The 20639-nt window shown below is 43.4% G+C and overlaps 1 protein-coding gene across 16 annotated transcripts in view; it reads right to left on the reverse strand.

Moving 5' to 3' along the window:
• RUBCNL (rubicon like autophagy enhancer) overlaps nucleotides 1-20120 on the reverse strand; it is a 163188-nt gene extending 143068 nt beyond the window's left edge. For 8 of the 16 annotated variants that reach the window (XR_010318202.1, XM_064270115.1, XM_064270120.1 and 5 more), the window contains exon 1: nucleotides 15792-15993. The gene's annotated coding sequence lies outside the window, so the exon portion shown is untranslated. Of the gene's footprint in view, nucleotides 1-15633; nucleotides 15750-15791; nucleotides 15997-20037 lie in introns of those variants that run through there. The other 8 variants (XR_010318201.1, XM_064270119.1, XM_023551305.2 and 5 more) reach the window with 5 other exon arrangements.
• Nucleotides 20121-20639: the final 519 nt, after the last annotated feature.

Raw genomic sequence — 20639 nt, forward strand, 5'->3', positions numbered from 1 at the left:
TTTCAGCAGGTCAGCTTTCAGCCAAATAACAGATCGGTTTATAAAATAAACAACATCCCCAGTGAGTACTGTGCTTCCTTAAACAATTAACTAGACAAGACCAAATTGTCAACAGCTACCCAAAAGCAAAGATGAGATGGCAAGGAGGCACAGGGAAGCTAGATCAATGGAAACAGAGCAAACAGAAGGGAAATAATGAGAATGCTGACACATTGTAAAAATTGTAACCAAAGACATAGAACAATTTGCATAAAATTTGTTAAAGAGGAACCTAATTTGGTGTGTAAACTTTCACCTAAAACATAAAAAAGTATTATTTAAAAAAAAAGAAAAAAGGGAAACTGTTAAAGATAAAAGAGACTTCAGAGTCCTTTTAGTCAAATGCAATTTGTGAATAATTTTTTTATGATATAAAGGATTTATTGATATTACTTTAAAATATCCTAGGTAATAATAGTTTTCTTTTTTTTTTAAGTTCCTATCTTTTAGGAATGTATACAGAAGCATTTAAGATAGAATTTATTAAATTTGACCTAAAATAATACAGTGGAAAGTGCCAGTGAGGGTATGGACAAAATATGATTGGCCATGTTGATTTCCACTGGGTAAATCTGCTACAAAAGACCTCTTTAAGGTGTTAAAAAAAAAAAAAAAAAAGCAAAGACGTCAGGCTATGGTGCGCCTGACCCAAGCCATGGTGTTTTCAGTTGCCTCAAATGCATGTGAAAGCTGGGCAATGAATAAGGAAGACCGAAGAAGAATTGACACCTTTGGATTATGGTGCTGGCAAAGAATAATGAATATACCATGGACCGCCAAAAGAAGGAACAAATCTGATTTGGAAGAAGTACAACCAGAATGCTTCTTAGAAGCAGTGATGGCGAGTCTTTGTCTCACAAACTTTGGGCAAGTTATCAGGAGGGCCCAGTCCCTGGAGAAGAACACGATGCTTGGTAAAGTAGAGGGTCAGTGAAAAAGAGGAAGACCCTCAGTGAGATGGATTGATACAGTGGCTGCAACAATGGGCTCAAGCATAACAATAATTGTGAGGATCGCGCAGGACCAGGCACTGTTTTCTGTTGTGCATAGAGTCACTATGAGTCAGAACTGACTCAAAGGCACCTAACAACAACAACATGTTGATAACGGTTGAAGCTCGGAGAAGGGTACACAGGAGTTCATTGTTACACTGTTCTCTTTCCAGTTAACTCCAATTTTTCAGTAAGAGATGTTCATCTCTTGTTTCCTTCCCCTTTCCCTCCCTCCTCTCCCCCTCAGCAACCCTGCTGCCCTCTTCATCCAGCTCACCTGGCTTTCACTGCCTCTGGGCCTTCCTTTACTTACAACGCTCTTCTCCCAGTATTTATAAGATTCATCACCCACCTCCTTTAATTTCTTAATTCTAATGTCACCTTCTGACTGAGACCTTTCCCAAGACCCTTTCAAAAACCAAAGCCTTACAGGTCCTACATGATCTGCCTTTACTGCCGTATTTTTCTCCTTAGCATTCATGTTCTGATCTCATCATCATCATCTTCATAACTAACATTTATAAGGCATTTCCTATGTGTTGGCACTGTTCTAAATTTTATACACGTCTGCACACATATGTGCACACACACACATGCACTCCCCACACACACGCACACTTAATCCTGACAGCAACCTGTAATTGAGATTTTCTAGGACTGCCGTAACCAATCACCACAAACTTTGCGGCTTAAGGAGTCCCTGAGTGATGCAAACAGTTCATGCCCTCAGCTGCTAACCAAAAGGTTGAAGGTTCAAGACCACCCACATGTGCCTTGGGTGAAATGACTGGTGATCTACTTCTGAAAATTCAGTCTTTGAAAACCCTATGGGGTACAGTTCTACCCTGACACACACGGGGTCACAGTGAGTCAGAATTGACTCGACAGCAATTGGTTATTCGTTATGTGGCTAAAAACCACAGAAACGTAAGATCTCACAGTTCTGGAGGCTGAAGTCTGAATTCAGGGTGTCAGAGGACCAAGCTATCTCTGAAGGCTCTAGGGGAGGACCCTTTCTCCTCTTTCCTAGCTCCTGGTAACCCCAGGCGTTCCTCGGCTTGTGGCGGTATAACTCCAATCTCTGCATCTGTCTACACATGTGTGTCTGTCCATCTCTGTGGCTCTTCTCTTTATATAAGGACACCAGTCCTACTCGATTAGGATGCACCCGACTCTAGAAGAACCTCATGTTAACTTAACTAATTACATCTGCAAAGACTCTACTTCCAAACAAGGTCACATGCACAGGTCCTGGGGGTTAGGACTTGAACACATCTTTTAGGGGCACACAAATCAACCCATCACACAACCCTCTGAGGTAGCTTTCATACTATCCCCATTTTACGAAACATTGAAGTCCAGATAGGAAGCAGAGGCACGTTTCAAACCCAGGCGGTCTGGCTCCTACATCTACCCTTGTCTCCACAGCATTGTTAGCACCTGCATTAGGCACTGTATTCTCTGTTTACCCTCCGGCTCCCTATACTCACATATCAACTCCACGAGGGCAGGAATTTGGGTCAGCTCTGTTCATTGCTGCATCCCAGCATCTACAGTAGGTACACGATAAGTACTACCGAGTAAAGGACTGAACCTTCTACGTGCCGTATTCTAGGGATCCAAAAACAAGTCAAACGGTGTAAAAAGAACGCCCAAGAACGCGAGCCAATGCAAATGTGCCACACAGATGTACAAGAAATTCCTAGAGTCACAAAGAAGCTAAGGCATCCAAATGTGACTTCTGGAAGCTGCTAGGGGAGCTATGCCAAGAGAACTACAGTGGGCAAAGAACTCAGACCAAAGTACCACCCTCCTCCCCTCCAGCTCACAGTGTCCTCGGCCCTCGACTAAGTCAGTCTCCTTCAAGGTGGTTCCATCTATTACCATGCTTGCCAGTCCCTGACAAACGTCAACTCTCCTGGTTTCTAAATTGCTTTCAGGTGCTGTCAAGTTGGTTCCGACTCATTGTGACCCTGTGTACAACAAAACAAAATACTGTCTGGTCCTGAGCCAGTCTCACAATTGTTGCTATGTCTGAGCCCACTGTTGCAGCCACCGTGGCAATCCAGGCAACATCCAAAGGGTGTGGAGGAGAAACCTATTCTTGATTAAGAAACAGAAAGTTGATCTGTGAGCAAATAGCATTGTTTGGAATAAGGTGAAGCAAGCAAACAACAATCTTTATTTTCAGAGTATCATAAAAGAAGGGCACTTACAGTGAATAATGAAGCATTTCTTTGGTACTAAGACACACAAACGTCAGGGGCTATTTTCAACACGCCAAGACCCAAGTGGCCCAGACTAAATGAATTGAGCCCTAATTTCTCAAACACAAGAGTGAAGGAGCAATTTTAAATCTCGTGGACCCAATTATCTCCCCAGAATATCGAAATCCACCAAGCCTGGTGCGGCACTACCACTGAGGGTGGCCTGTTTACAACCCTCAGCACAGATATCCACAGAAACCAACACTCTGAGAGTGGGAGCCCCTGGGTAGTGAAAACGGTTAAAGTATTCCATTGAAAGGTTGGCAGTTGAGTCCACCAAGAGATGACTTGGAAGAAGGACAAGCAATCTACTTCTGAAATATCAGGCATTGAAAACTCTGTGGGGTGCAGTTCTGCTCTAACACAAGTCTCCATGCATTGCAGAGTGGAACTGTGCTCCCTACAGTTTCTAAGGCTTCGAAATTTCAGAAGCAGATTGCTAGGTGTTTCTTCCTAGGCATCTCTAGGTGGGTTCGAACTGCCAAACTTTCAGCTCATTGAGCACTTAACTGTTTGCATACCCAGGGGCTCCATATAGGTCATAACCGTTGCCATCTAGTCAATTTCAACTCATAACAACCCCATAAGACAGAGTAAAAATTCACCATAGGGTTTCCAAGGCTGGAATCTTTATGGAAGCAGACTGCCGCATCTTTCTACCATGGAGTGGCTGGTGAGTTCAAACCACCAACCTTTTGGTTAGCAGCTGTGTGCTTTAACCACTGTGCCACCACAGACCTTTCATATAGGTTATAAAAAAAAAAATGATGGTTCAAATGCTTTGACAATTTAAGCCCTATTCTTAATACCCTTAAAAAAATATATACGCATTTTATGGCACTGAAACTATTCTATATGATATTATAATAGTGGATACATGATTTTAAACATTTATCAAAATCTATAGAACTGTACGAAGCCCTGGTGGCACAGTGGTTAAGAGCTACAGCTGCTAACCAAAAGGCTAGGGAAACCTTATGGGGCAGCCCTACTTTGTCCTACGGGGTCGCTATGAGTCAAAAGGGACTTGACGGCTAATGGGTTTATAGAACTGTGCAACACAGAGTGAACCGTGTGAACTATGGGCCTTAGTTAGTAATAATGTATCAGTATTTGTTCATCAGTTGTAACAAACGTATGTTCATCAGTTGTAACAAACGTTCCACAGGAACCCAAGATGCTAACAGGAGAAACAGTGTGCAGGGAGGAGAGGGTGAAAGGGAACGCTCTGTACTTCCTGCACAATTCTTCTGTAAACCTAAAACTATTCTGGGAAGAAAAGTAAAATTTACCATCACGTCGATTCTGACTTGTGGTGACCCCATGTGTGCTGGGGTAGAAAAGTGCTCCACGGGGTTTTCAATGGCTGTGATCTTTTGGAAGTGGATCGTCAGGACTTTCTTCCAGGGTACTTCTGGGCAAATTCAAACAGCCAACCTTTTGGTCAGTAGCCAAGCACTGAACTGTTTGCACACTCAGGGAAAGCCTATTAAAAAATACATGTGCAGAGAGGCGGCGCCAAGATGGTGGAATAGAGAGATGCTTCCATCAAGCCCTCTTTACAACAAAGACCCGAAAAAACAAGTGAAACAAGTATATTTGTGACAAGCTTGGAGCCCTCAGCATCAAAGGCAAGCTTAGACAACGAACTGAGGAGCAGGGGGAGGAAGAGGCCATTCAGAAGTGGAGAGGAGTTACCGGACCTGAATCGTGGGGAGCCCTCAGGCACCATTCTTGGAGCCGCGGCGGTGACAGCAGGCTGGTACTAGCATTCGGCCAGAGTTTCCTCAGGAAGAAGCAGCCAGCCACACAGCCCACTCACCTCTGGAACCTGAGGAGAATGACGCTCCCAGCAAAAGCAAAGTACTTCCATATATTTTACCCTGCCCCACCCCCACCCCCAAGCCGGCTTCAGGGGCTGAATACCTGGGCCTGAGATAGACCCTGGTGAGCCCCTGGAGCCGTCCTCCCAGCCTTGGGGAAGGAAAAAGTTTGCAACTGGTGGCAAAAGGTAATTTGCTAGCTCCATTAAGAGGGGGAGCTCAGGACAGAAGCAGCTCCTGTCCAGGCATAAACTGTCCGTGGACCTTGAGCACCTTTCCCTTCTGCATGGACCTGTGTGGGCCTATTTTGAGACAATAGGTCCTTGTTGGCAGACTCCAACCATTTCAGCTGTGTGTTTGACGTTTGACATTGCTTTGCCTATTAAACAAGTTCCTCACCTACCCACATCAAGGACCTAAGGACTGGCAGCTCCACTTAGGTCACCCAGCCACCCACAAGTTATCTTTGGGGTCCAAAGATAACTGGTACCTCCCAGTCCTTACAACCAAAAATTTTGGGTGCCTATGGTCCCTCTGCAGAACCCACCCACCAGCACGCTCTAAGGAACAGAGATGCGTTTTCCTCAGAGCCACTTGGGGGTCGGTTCTCAGCCACCTGCCTTGCTCAGAGAGTGGCCCCCTGCTGCAATCAGATACCGGTATATATGCCAATCACCCCTGCCACTCTAAGACTGTAGGACAGAGCCTGTACCACACACTTGATGATCAGCTACCTGGAAACCGGAGCTGAATTCATACAAGAAAACTGAATGGACTCCTAGACTGATATACCTGACAACAGCTCTAGCCAACTGGAGACAGGACACCAGAGCTCCAAAGGTGAAAATAATCAAGCTAGCTCACTCAAGCAACCCATATGGGCGTAACAAAACAAAACAAAGCAAGCAGCTACTACACAATAACCAAGCATAAACTAATACAATAACTTATATATGGCTCAGAGACAACAGTCAATACCAAGTCACACAAAGAAACAGACCATGATCACCTCAACAGGCTCTCAAAACAAAGAATCCAGGGATCTTCTAGATGAACGTGCATTCCTGGAATTACCAGATGCAGAATACAAAAGTTTAATATACAGAACCCTTCAAGACATCAGAAGGAAATGAGGCAATACGCAGAACAAACCAAGGAACACACGGATAAAGCAACTGAAGAAATTAGAAAGATTATTCAGAAACATAATGAAAAGTTTAATAAACTGGAAAAATCCATAGACAGCAATCAGAAATTCAGAAGATTAACAATAAAATTACAGAATTAGACAACTCAATAGAAAGTCAGAGGAGCAGAATTGAGCAAGTAGAAGCTAGAATTTCTGAACTCAAAGATAAATCACCTGGCACAAATGTATCTGAAGAAAAATCAGATAAAAGAATTTAAAAAGTGAAGAAACCTTGAGAATCATGTGGGACTCTATCAACAGAAATAGCCTAAGAGTGATTGGAGTACCAGAACAGGAAGGGATAACAGAAAATACAGAGAAAATTTTTCAAGATTTGTTGGCAGAAACTTCCTTGATATTGTGAAAGATGAGAAGACATCTATCCAGGATGCTCATCAAAGTCCACATAAGGTAGATGTTACAAGAAAGTCACCAAGACATATTATAATCAAACTTGCCAAAACCAAAAATAAAGAGAGAATTATAAGACCAGCAAGGGATAAATGAAAAGTCGCCTACAAAGGAGAGCCAGTAAGAATAAGCTCGGACTACTCAGCAGAAACCATGCAGGCAAGAAGGCAATTGTATGACATATTTAAAAAGTTGAAGGAAAAAAACTGCCTGCCAAGAATCATGTATCCAGCAAAACTGTCTCTTAAATACGAAGGTGAAATTAAGACATTTCCAGATAAACAGAAGTTTAGGGAATTTGTAAAAACCAAACCAAAACTACAAGAAATACTAAAGGGAGTTCTTTGGTTAGAAAATCAATAATATCAGGTATCAACCCAAGACTAGAACACGGGGCAGAGCAACCAGAAGTCAACCCAGACAGGGAAATGCAAAAAAACAAAGCAAGGTTATATAAAAAAAAAAAAAAGCCAAAAATAGGGTAACAGTGATGTTATTATATAAAAGAAGACAACATTAAAATAATAAAGAGGGACTAAGAAACATAATTATATACCTTCCATATGGAAACGAAGATACGGAGATACAAAGAAATAAAAGTTTTAAATTTAGAAAAATAGGGGTAAATAATAAGGTAACCACAAAGGAGACAAACTATCCTACTCATCAAAATAAAATACAAGAGAAAAATACAGACTCAGCAGAAACAAAATCAATAACAACAAATATGAGGAAAGGACAATATATAAAGAAAATCTACTCAGCACATAAAATCAGCCAGGAAAAAGAAACCGTCAACATACAAAAAAAGGCATCAAAATGATAGCACTAAATTCATTAAAAAAAAAAAATCATACCTACCCATAATTACCCTGAATGTAAATGGACTAAATGCACCAATAAAGAGACAGGGAGTGGCAGAATGGATTAAACAACAAGATCTGTCTATATGCTGCCTACAAGAGACACACCTTAGACTTAGAGACACAAACAAACTAAAACTCAAAGGATGGAAAAAAATATATCAAGCAAACAACAATCAAAAAAGAGCAGGAGTGGCAATATTAATTTCTAACAAAATGGACTTTAAAGTTAAATCTATCAGAAACGATAAGGAAGGACACTATAGAATGACTAAAGGAACAATACACCAAGAAGATATAACCATATTAAATATTTATGCACCCAATAACAGGGCTGCAAGATACATGAAACAAACTCTATCAGCATTGAAAAGTGAGATAGACAGCTCCACAATAATAGTAGGAGATTTCAATACACCACTTTCAGTGAAGGACAGGACATCCAGAAGGAAGCTCGATAAAGACACGGAAGATCTAAATGCCACAATCAACCAACTTGACCTCATAGACATATACAGACCACTCCACCCAAAAGCAACCAAGTATACTTTCTTCTCTAGTGACATGGAGCATTCTCTAGAATACACCACATATTAGGTCATAAAGCAAGTCTTAGAAGAATACAAAACACTGAAATATTACAAAGCATCTTCTCTAACCATAAGGCCATAAAACTGGAAATCAGTAACAGGAAAAGCAGGGAAAATAAATCAAACACCTGGAAACTGAACAATACCCTGCTCAAAAATGACTGGATTATAGAAAACATTAAGGATGGAATAAAGTAATTCAGAGAATCCAATGAGAATGAAAACACTTCCTGTCAGAACCTTTGGGACACAGCAAAACCGGTACTCAGAGGCCAATTTATACCAATAAATGCACGCATCCAAAAGAAGGGCCAAAATCAAAGAATTACCCCTACAACTTGAACAAATAGAAAGAGAGCAACAAAAGAAACCCACAGGCAACAGAAGAAAACAAATAATAAAAATAAGAGCTGAACTAAATGAAATAGGAAACAGAAAAAACAATTGAAAGAATTAACAAGACCAAAAGCTGTTTTTTTGAAAAAATCAACAAAATTGATAAACCACTGGCCAAACTAACAAAAGAGAAACAGAAGAGGAAGCAAATAACCCGAATGAGAAAAGGGAGGGGCGATATTACAACAGACCCAACTGAAATTAAAAGAATCATATCAGATTACTATGAAAAACTATACTCAAATTTGAAAACCTAGAAGAAATGGATGAATTTCTAGAAACACACTACCTACCTAAACTAACACAAACAGGTAGAACAACTAAACAGACCCATAACAAAAGAAGAGATTGAAAAGGTAATCAAAAAACTCACACACACACACAAAAAAACCCTGGTCTGGATGGCTTCACTGCAGAGCTCTGCCAAACTTTCAGAGAAGAGTTAACACCACTACTACTAAAGGTGTTTCAGAGCATAGAAAAGGACGGAATACTCTCAAACTCATTCCATGAAGCCACCATATCCCAGATGCCAAAACCAGGTAAAGACACCACAAGAAAAGAAAATTATAGACCTATATCCCTCATGAATGTAGATGCAAAAATCCTCAACAAAATTCTAGCCAATAGAATTCAACAACATATCAAAAAAATAATTCACCATGACCAAGTGGGATTCATACCAGGTATGCAGGGATGGTTCAACATTAGAAAAACAATTAATGTAATCCACCACATAAATAAAACAAAAGACAAGAATCACATGATTTTATCAATTGATGCAGAAAAGGCATTTGACAAAGTTCAACACTCATTCATGATAAAAACTCTCAGCAAAATAGGAATAGAAGAAAAATTCCTCAACACAATAAAGGGCATTTATACAAAGCCAACAGCCAACATCACCCTAAATGGAGAGAGCCTGAAAACATTCCCATTGAGATCGGGAACCAGACAAGGATGCCCTTTATCACCACTCTTATTCAACATTGTTCTGGAAGTCCTAGCCAGAGCAATTAGGCTAGATAAAGAAATAAAGCACATCCAGACTGGCAAGGAAGAAGTAAAAGTATCTCTATTTTCTGATGACATGACCTTATACACAGAAAACCCTAAGGAATCCTCCAGAAAACTACTGAAACTAATAGAAGAGTTCAGCAGAGTATCAGGATACAAGATAAACATACAAAAATCAGTTGGATTCCTCTACACCAACAAGAGAACATCGAAGAGGAAATCACCAAATCAATGCCATTTACAGTAGCCCCCAAGAAGATAAAATACTTAGGAATAAATCTTACCAGAGATGTAAAAGACTTGTACAAAGAAAACTACAGTACACTTCTGCAAGAAACCAAAAGAGACTTACGTAAGTGGAAGAACATACCTTGCTCGTGGATAGGAAGACTTAACATTATAAAAATGTCTATTCTCCCAAAAGCCATCTATACATTTAATGCAATTCCGATCCAAATCCCAATGACATTCTTTAATGAGATGGAGAAACAAATCATCAACTTCATACGGAAGGGAAAGAGGCCCCAGATAAATAAGGCATTACTGAAAAAGAAGAACAAAGTGGGAGGCCTTACTTTACCTGATTTTAGAACCTGTTATACCACCACAGTAGTCAAAACAGCCTGGTACTGGTACGACAGATGCATGGACCAATGGAACAGAATGGAGAATCCAGACATAAATCCATCCACATATGAGCAGTGGATATTTGACAAAGGCCCCAAAACAGTTAAATGGGGAAAAGACAGTCTTTTTAACAAATGGTGAGGGCATAACTGGATATCCACCTGCAAAAAAATGAAACAAGACCCATACCTCACTCCATGCACAAAAACTAACTCAAAATGGATCAAAGACCTAAATATAAAATCTGAAATGATAAAGATCATGGAAGAAAAAATAGGAACTACGTTAGGAGCCCTAATACGTGGCATAAACAGTATAGAAAACATTAAAAAGAATGTAGAAGAAAAACTAGATAACTGGGAGCTCCTAAAAATCAAACACCTATGCTCATCCAAACACTTCACCAAAAGAGTAAAAAGATTACCTACGGACTGGGAAAAAGTTCTTAGCTATGGCATTTCTGATCAGCGCCTGATCTCTAAAATCTACATGACACTGCAAAAACTCAATTGCAAAAAGACAAATAACCCAAATAAAAAAAGGGCAAAAGATATGAACAGACACTCACTAAAGAAGACATCCAGGTACCTAACAAATATATGAGGAAATGTCCATGATCATTAGCCATTAGAGAAATGCAGATCAAAACTACAATGAGATTTCATCTCACTCCAACAAGACTGGCATTAATCCAAAAAACACAAAATAAATGTTGGAGAGGCTGTGGAGAGATTGGAACACTTCTACACTGCTGGTGGGAATGTCAAATGGTACAACCACTTTGGAAATCAATTTGGCGCTTCCTTAAAAAGCTAGAAATAGAACTACCATACAATCCAGCAATCCCACTCCTTGGAATATATCCTAGAGAAATAAGAGCCTTTACACAAACAGATATATGCACACCCATGTTGATTGCAGCACTGTTTACAATAGCAAAAACATGGAAGCAACCAAGGTGCCCATCAACAGATGAACAGAAAAATAAATTATGGTATATTCACACAATGGAATACTATGCATCGATAAAGAACAGTGAGGAATCTGTGAAACATTTCATAACATGGAGGAAACTGGAAGGCATTATGCTGAATGAAATCAGTTGCAAAAGGACAAATATTGTGTAAGACCACTATTATAAGAACTTGAGAAATAGTTTAAACCGAGAAGAAAACATTCTTTTGTGGTTATGAGAGAGGGGAGGGAGCGAGGGTGGGAGAGGGGCATTCACTAATTAGATAGTAGATAAGAACTACTTTAGTTGAAGGGAAAGCACACAATACAGGGGAGGTCAGCACAATTGGACTAAACCAAAAGCAAAGAAGTTTCCTGAACAAATGAATGCTTCGAAGGCCAGCATAGCGGGGCAGGGGTCTAGGGACCATGGTTTCAGGGGACATCTAAGTCAACTGGCATAATAAAATCTATGAAGAAAACATTCTGCATCCCACTTTGAAGAGTGCCGTCTGGGGTCTTAAATGCTAGCAAGCAGCCATCTAATATGCATCAATTGGTCTCAACCCACCTGGATCAAAGGAGAATGAAGAACACCAAGGACACAAGGCAATTACGAGCCCAAGAGACAGAAAGAGCCACATGAACCAGAGACTACATCATCCTGAGACCAGAAGAACTAGATGGTGCCCGGCTACAACCGGTGACTGCCCTGACAGGGAACACAACAGAGAACCCCTGAGGGAGCAGGAGAGCAGTGGGATGCAGACCCCAAATTCTCATAAGACCAGACTTCATGGTCTGACTGAGACTAGAAAGACCCCGGTGGTCATGGCCCCAGATCTTCTCTTGGCCCAGGATAGGAACCATTTCTGAAGCCAACTCTTCAGACATGGATTGGACTGGACAATGGGTTGGAGAGGGATGCTGGTGAGGAGTGAGCTTCTTGGATCAGGTGGACACTTGAGACTGTGTTGGCATCTACTGCCTGGAGGGAATATGAGAGGGTGGAGGGGGTTAGAAGCTGGCGAAATGGACACGAAAAGAGAGAGTGGAGGGAGAGAGCGGGCTGTCTCATTAAAAAAAATAAAATTAGGGGGCAAGAAATTGGGAGTGCGTAGCAAGGTGTATACGGGCTTTTATGTGAGAGACTGACTTGATTTGTGATCTTTTACTTAAAGCACAATAAAAAATATTTTTAAAAAATACATGTGCATGAATATATAAAAGTACAAGACTCCTTCCCTACTACATTTAAATTGACTATCCCAAAAGCTGTCTTCTAAGAATGATTTTCAAGTAAAAAGGGAATAGGAAAGTGCTTACATACATTTTCAAGACTCAGTTGTTTTAAGTCACCCAGTTTTCTGATTCATTATAGCTTGTTGGCATAAACTACAAATGAGATTTCATAAAAGAATGCAGAAGAGTGTACACAGGGAAAAGAAAAATCTCACCTTCAATTTTCATCACCTGAAACCAACTGGATAAAACCACCTGCCAGCAGTGGGTTCTTTTCATTACCTGTGGAAGACTTTGAGGTCTAATTTACATCTGTATTTATCTCTGGTTGTAAATGTAAAGCCAAGGATCCAATAACAGAACGAAAGCTTTTTAAAATCACTTTTTCAATGTAATTGTTGTAATGGTGTGTAGTTTGTCTCAGCTTCTACTCATCTGGCATTTTCCAGCCCCCACTCTTACATGTGAATCTGATACTTCCTCTTATAGCCTGGAATGTATTTCACTTTCACAGTTCACACTTGATGTTCCAGTACAAAATAAAGAGCTCATTCAATATTAGATTATTACCACTGCTTTACAGATGAGAAAACCGAGGCCCAGAAAGAGGAAGTAAAGCAACGATTACATAGCCACTAGCAGCCCACTCAGGGTCGGACCCTGAGAACCTTGCTTTTGAGCCCCTAGTCTCACTCTTTCTGCTGCCTGTATATGTGGGATAAAACATGGTGCAGATATTTCTTTTAATAAACAAGAGTCCAAGTCAAATAATTTTTATGCAAATCTGAGGAGAAATTAATTACTTACTAGCTGTGGGCTGAGTGACCTTAAGCAAGGTACTTAACCCCTCTGAGCTTCAGTTTCTTCACAGGATTGTTGTGAGAACTAAATGAATTGTAATGTGTTATCTCCGCCTGACACACTATATTCTGTAAAAGTTAGCTTTATTATCACCATCACTATTACTAACAACTTACAGTTCAGTATAAAAAAGCTCAATTAAGGAGTCCAAATTTTATTTCCCAAGGAGTCCTGGTGATACAGTGGTTAATGAACCGGCTGCTAACAGAAAGGTGGGTGGTTTGAACCCACCAGCCCCTCCGTGGTAAAAAGATGAGGCAGTCTGCTTCATAAAGATTACAGCCTTGGAAACCCTACGGGGAAGTTCTACTCTGTCCTATAGAGATGCTATGAGTAGAAGTCGACTCAACGGCAGGGGGCTTGGTTTTAATTTTATTTCCTAAGCTCTTAACTGCGCCATCCTTCAACTCCTTTTAATTAAAATGGAAACATTAGTCAGAGATCTTATTGGGTATTATGAAAAGATACAATAGGTTTACAAGGCACTAGTACTGCTGAAGTTTACCATCTCTGGAAGGTTGACCATGCTTATCCAAGAACTGCTTAAATTTTAACAGTAACATAACCAACCATGTGAAGAATTTCTCCTTCCCATTTAGAAGTGTGAATCTAAATTTAACAACAAGGGAAACTATTCATATTTATCAGTGCTATATTTGAGTGCCTTCAGATGGGTGGCAAAAATGTATTACTAAGCAATGTAGTCTTGCTCTATCTCGTTGTCTTCCTCTAAAGACGGTTCAGGGAGTCCCTGGGTGGTGCAAAGCGTTAACACACTTAGCTGCTAAGGAAAGGTTGGTGGTTTGAGTTCACCCAGAGGCACCTCAAAAGAAAGGCCTGGCAATCTACTTCTGTAAAATCGACCACTGAAAACCCTATGGAGCATAGTTCTACTCTGACACACATGGGGTCACCATGAGTCAGAATCAACTAAGAGCAACTTGTTTAAAGGCCATTCAGATGAAAATGCTCCTAAGTCTTGGTTGCCTGTCACTGACTGTCCTGTCTTCTAACAACAAGAACTCTACCTGTAGAAGCCCGACAGTGCTTTGGAAGTTAAATGGCTGCATGAGGAAAATATCTAATCAAATCTAACTCCCCAGAAGCCATAACCCTGAATTTTCATCAACGGTCCCGGCACCTCCCCACTCCTGGTACTGGGCCCTAAGAAACCTGATGAAAAAGCAAAGTTCCTGTCTCCTATGTCATACGGTAACGGGCATTTTCAGTAACGGTGCAGTAAAGAGGAATTACAACCAGGGATTGAGAAAGAGGCCACTTTGGACAGGTAATAATGACAACTCCAGCAATGTCTTTAACCCTTGTTAAGCTGCTGCCTTAACCCGATGCTCCAAACCTGCTTCTGTTGGCCCCCATGGGGGTGAGGGGTGGAGCAGCAAAGCCGTAACACCTGATTTTATAGTTTTGAAAACACCTCCCTCCCTCTGGTTCATTTTATCTCTCGACCACCCAGTGAGTTAGGGCGGGAGTTATTCTCCCTCTTCTCAGACAAGGAAACTAAGGTTCAACCAGGTTTCATGACTTGCCAAGGCTTGGCAGTTATTTAGCGTTAGGATAAAACCAAAAAACCAAACCCAGTGCCATGGAGTCGATTCCGACTCATAGCGACTCCATAGCATAAGTTCTAGGAAACCCAAGTTTGCTGACTCTCAGTCCCTGGTGCTTTTCCATGACTTCTTTAATTCAGAGATTCTTCCAAATTCCATTGTAACAACACAGTAAAGGCTGCTCTTCCAATATACCCTTTGAGTCTCAACCCCATTTAGGACTAAATCGTTGTTCTTCTGAAGGCTCTCCAAATTCCCCTAGCTGACAGCACCTATTTCTGAGGGGGTCTGAAGCAAACCCCACCGCGCGATCACTGTCGAGCGGGGGGGGGGGGTGGAAGGCAGCAATTCAGCTTTTCCCGCTGCAATCTCAGCAGGTGGACTTAACGAAGGGCGCTCGGAGCAAACAACACGCCGCGCCTTCACCCTCCATCCTAGCTCCGTTAAGTAACAGGAGCTGTTGTTTTCCTGCCGCCAGATATTCACCGGCTTGGGCGTGGTGGGGTGGAGGCCCTCATCCGGCCTTCGCAGTCTGCGTTCTAGCGTTTGCAGAACCCAAAAAAACCCCGAGTCCGGAAACCAGCGCACTGGTCCACGCTGGGCGTCGGCTCTGCTCACTGTGAGTCGTCCTGAGCAAAGTGCCCTAAGGTCCTCGTTTCTGCGCCCTTCCTGGCCCACCCCGAGCACAGGACCACCCCCGCCTTGCAAAGCCAGCGCCAGAAAAATCGGCCATCTCGGCCGGGGAGCCCCCTCCTACACGCTCCCAGAGGCCCCCAGCCACTGCCCTGACCTACCCTGGGATTCCCGGCCAGGCCCGCGCAGTCTCTGCAAGCCTCTCCAGCGCTCCTCCCACCATCCTCCTCTTCTCTGACCTCCCCTTCCCCTATTCCCGCCTTCCTCTTCCTCTTTCTCTTCCCAGTCCAGCTCCCCTCGCCTCCCGCGCCCTGCTCACCCGGGCAGTGGAGAGCTGCTCCAGGTGAGGGCAGCGCGTCCCCCACTTCGTCCGCGCGGCTCGGGGTAGCGACCCGCACTCTCCGCGCCCCCCAGCGGGAGGTAGAAGGAACTAGAAGACGCGGCACCAAGGCCGCCGGTCCTACCCTACAGGCAGCGAGAGCTACCGCCGCGCTCACTGAAGCGCACCAGGGAAGCGAAGCGCCGCTCCTGGCCCGCTGCGCGAAGGAGATGCCTAGCACCGCAGCTGGAAGGAAGTGGGGGGCGTTCCCAAACCCCGCTGCCCCGTCCCTTAACCCCGCACGACCCTGGGCGACGCGGCTGGGGACAGCGAGGAGCAGCGTGCGCCCCTCTCACCATCCTGCCTCCCAGAATCAGGCCCTGCCCTCGCCAAGGGTCCTGACCGAGCCGCACTTTCAGGGTCGAAATAAGAAGGTAAAAGAGACAACCAAAAAACTAAACCCATTGCCGTGGAGTCAATTACGACTCAGAGCGACTGTACAGGACAGAATAGAACTGCCCCATAGGGTTTCCAAGGAGCGGCTGGTGAATTCGAACTGCCAACCTTTTGGTTAGCAGACGAGCTCTTAACCTTTGTGTCACCAGGGCTCCAGAAGAGACCTAGCAGAAATGAATTCCCAACGTCCTCAAACAGCAGTATTTAACTTTCAGTCCTGAAATGAAAATCGATCCTCGTGAATAATACGGGTAATTAGTTAAGTCTGCGCTGAAAATCTTGGGCCCACCGAGGACCCACACCTTACCCTGAGTGCGAGCTGAGGTGCGCAGAGCCCGACTCTGAGGACCTTACCGGTAGCACTGTCTTTTCGTGGGACCCAGTCTTCACCTTGCTCTCTTGCAGCGAAGAGCTGTAATTCCATCACAGGATGTGCTTCCGGTAGTACTGCCCACACCGGTGGGTGCTTGGGAAGACGCTGTCCACGGATACACGGGGTTTTCACAGACACCCAGACCCTGTTAGGACGGCTGAGCGCACAACGAGCTTCTACGCGCCTGAGCAGTGCCCTAAGGTCTCTAAAAAAGAACCTTAGAGCTACCAGCACCAGTGACAGCAGGCAGGTGAACCGGTCCTGGCTTTCTTGGAAGAGTCCCTTCTGCTTGGTTAAACTAGATCCCACCACACTGCCCTGTGCTTCCCTGGCTTTGTCCTTTTTCTTTTCCAGGTTGTAGACCAAGGCCACTGTTATTTGGGGCTTTACTTGCCTGGTGTCTCTAGGAACATCCCCTTCCTTGGCACGGAGGGTTAGGGGTGGCACCATGTACCAGTCACTGTCTTCTTCAGATGGAGAAATGAGGAAATATCACACAGTCACGGTGAATACTAGTTACCAGTCATCTCACTTCCATTGAGGGAAGCCTGACTGGAGGCCAGACCAGTCTAGATCTGAAAGAATTCTGGACCTTTGGGATTCTGCCCTAAGTTCAGGTCAGCTGAAGGTCAGACTGGTGAAGCTTGCATTAAACTAAGTGAGACAGAAAAGGGTGTTGGGTGTGTGACATTCGTTGAGCATCAGCTATGTGCTAGGCGCTTTCCCTAAAACAGTTGCGGTGGAGTTGATTCTGACTTATGGTGACCCCGTGTGTCAGAGTGGAACTGTGCTCCATAGAGTCGTTTTTTTTGGGGGGGGAAGGTGGTTTGGTTTTTTATTGTGAAAGTTTTAGGTGAAAGAAAGTTTACAGAACAAATTAGTTTCTCTTTAAAAAATTTATACACAGATTATTTCATGACATTAGTTGCAAGCCCCATACTATGTCAGCACTTTCCCCTTTCCACCCTGGGTTCCCCGTTTCCATTTGTCCAGTTTTCCTGTCCCTTCCTGCCTTCTCATCTTTGCTTTTGGGCAGGTATTGCCCTTTTGGTCTTATATACTTGATTGATCTAAGATCATGTGTGTTATTGTTTTATAGGCCTGTCTAACATTTGGCTGGAGCTCTGGTGGTGCAGTGGTTAAGAGCTTGGCTGCTGACCAAAAAGCCTGCAGTTCGAATCCACCAGCCACTCCTTGGAAACCCTATGGGGTGGTTCTACTCTGTCCTATAGGGTCCCTATAAGCCAGAATCAACTCGACAGGATTTTTTTTTTTTTTTTTTAATCTTTGGCTGAAAGGTGAACTTCAAGAGTGGCTTTAGTTTGAGTTAGAAGGGTATCTGGGGGCCATACTCTTGCTGGTTCCTCAGTCTCTGTCAGACTGGTCTTTTTTTGTGAGGTATCCGGGGGCCATGGTCTTGCTGGTTCCTCAGTCTCTGTCAGACTGGTCTTTTTTTGTGAATTTGAATTTTGTTCTACATTTTTCTCCTGCTCTGGGACCCTCTCTTGTGATCCATGTCAGGATGGTTGGTGGTGGTAGCCAAGCACCATCTAGTTCTTCTGGGCTCAGGCTAGTGGAGGCTGTGGTTCATGTGGCCCATTAGTCCTCAGGAGTACTGTTTTCCTTGTTTCTCTGGTTTTCTTCATTCTCCTTTGCTCCAGACAGGGTGAGACCAGTATCCATAGGGTTTTCAATGGCTGATTTTTCAGAAGTAGATAGCCAGGCCTTTCTTCCAAGGTGCCCCTGGGTGGACTCAAACCTCCAACTCTTCAGTTAGCAACTGAGCTTGTCAACCGTTTGCACCATCCAGACACTCTTCCTAGTTATCTTAAACTGATCCTATCAACATTCCTAAGATGATAAGTCATTATACCTGTTTCCCAGAGGAGGAAACTGTGTCACAGAGAGGTTAAGTAACTTGCCTAAGGTCACACAGCTGGTAAGTAGCACAGCCAGGGTTTGAAGGCAGGTGTATCTATCAAATACTAGGTCACATAGTGTCATGGATTGAATTATGTCCCCCCAAAAATGTATGTATCGACTTGGTTAGGCCATGAGCCCCAGTATTGTGTGTTTGTCCTCCATTTTGTGATTGTAATTTTATGTTAAGAGGATTAGGGTGGGATTGTAACACCGCCCTGACTCAGGTCACCTCCCTGATCCAATGTAAAGCGAATTTCCTTGGGGCGTGGACTGTACCACCTTTTATCGCTTAAGAGATGAAAGAGAAGCAAGCAGAGAGTTGGGGACCTCATACCACCAAGAAAGAAGCACCAGGAGCAGAGCGAATCCTTTAGACCCAGGGTTCCTGTGCAGAGAAGCTCCTAGTGCAGGGGAAGATTGACAAGAAAGACCTTCCTCCAGACCCAACAGAGAGAGAAAGCCTTCCCCCAGAGCTGACACCCTGAATTTGGACTCTTAGCCTACTTTACCATGAGAAAATAAACTTCTCTTTGTTAAAGCCATCCATTTGTACTGTCTCTGTTATAGCAGCACTAGATGACTAAGGCACGTAGGTATCAAACCTTACATCCAATTTCCATCTTGTCATGAGCAAGACACAGAAGAGTAATGAAACAGAGGAATCAAGAGTCTGTTTCAGGAATTTTTAAAAGGGAAGAGGTGTCAGGAGGAAGCAGAGAGAGAACCTTAAAATGAGAAAAGTGACACAAAGTCAGTCTGCTACCCACAAAGAACTGTGCTAGGTGGCAGACTGCATAGCGCAAGGGAAGAAAAACAGGCAAAGCATTCTGGACAAGAGGCTACGAGATTTAGGACCAAGGTGAAGGGTGACTTTTGTCAGCTCCCTCTAAAGCAGGGCTTCGAGCTGGTTTGTTCTCCTTTGAACCACTGTGAGAATTTGCATTTCTCTCAAGTTCTCAGGAAGTTATATGGTTTTTTCTGTATAACTTCCTGAGAGCTTGTCAGAAATGCCGATTCTTAGCAGGGGTTCGAACCTCTTCAAAGCGTTACTCTGAAGCCATATTTGAAATCAACTTTAGCAGAAGATCCATTTGGCTGGCCTGACCCGTGTTGTGTGGGGCATACTGTTAAATTTGAATATCTACTTTCAGCATGTAGCTAAGATAAAGGAGGTCCACATTCAGGAAGACTGTCTCCAGAACTAAGAAAGTTCAAGGATAGAGCTTTCAATTAGGAACAGTCACTGAAAATCTGACCTGTCCCCTCAGGCATCTAGAATTTTCCAAACGCTACATTCTGTGTGGTGAACTTCCCGAAACTGCCTAATTCACTGGACTATTCTGAGAAAGTCGCTGAAGGTTACGAACCAAGCACCATGCGGGAAAATCAGAGGCTGGTTTGGGTTTGGTTTTTCATGGGGAAGGTGATCTTCCAGGTCACAGTGCCCCAAGACCCAGGGCTTGAGAGAATTGAGACTGTCATGGAACAACTCACCACTTTAGCTAGTGGGGCTGATGCTCAGCGCCGCTGTCACAGCTCCGCTGTTGTCAGGACAGCCTCAGGAGATGAGAAGTCCGGCAGCTCCCCTCCAAAGACCAGGCAGACTTCACGAAAAGCGAGTTGTGCCCTAAGCAGAGATATGACCCTGTTTTTGAACTCAGCCGACAGCAGCAGCAACAGGGAAGTCAGTCTCTGTACAAAAAAGGAAGGAAATGAGATGAAGCAAACTGGATAATAAGGCACCAGAAGGAGCCAAGTGGCATCATCACCACACAGAAGGCCAGGGAAAAAGGAGGGAGGGTCCTACATGGGTGGGAAGCCAAAACGTGTCAGGGAGTGAAGGAACTCAGGGAAGCTGTGCTTGGCTTGCTTCAGTTTCTTTTCCACCTGCCTGACTCAAAAATCCATTATCATGACGTGATACTTCTTTGGAGTTAAAGAAATACGCTGAGAGAGGGTCCCTGCCCCTGGAAATTATTTTCTTGCATTTGAACAAATGTTGCCCTATTTTACTTCCCTTTAGGCATGCCATGGCGACCCCATATATGCAGAGCAGAACCCCATGGGGTCATCAAGACTGACCTTTTGAAAGTAGA

The sequence above is a fragment of the Loxodonta africana genome, chromosome 17 (assembly GCF_030014295.1).
Source record: "Loxodonta africana isolate mLoxAfr1 chromosome 17, mLoxAfr1.hap2, whole genome shotgun sequence".
In the NCBI taxonomy this organism is placed as follows: Eukaryota; Metazoa; Chordata; class Mammalia; order Proboscidea; family Elephantidae; genus Loxodonta; species Loxodonta africana.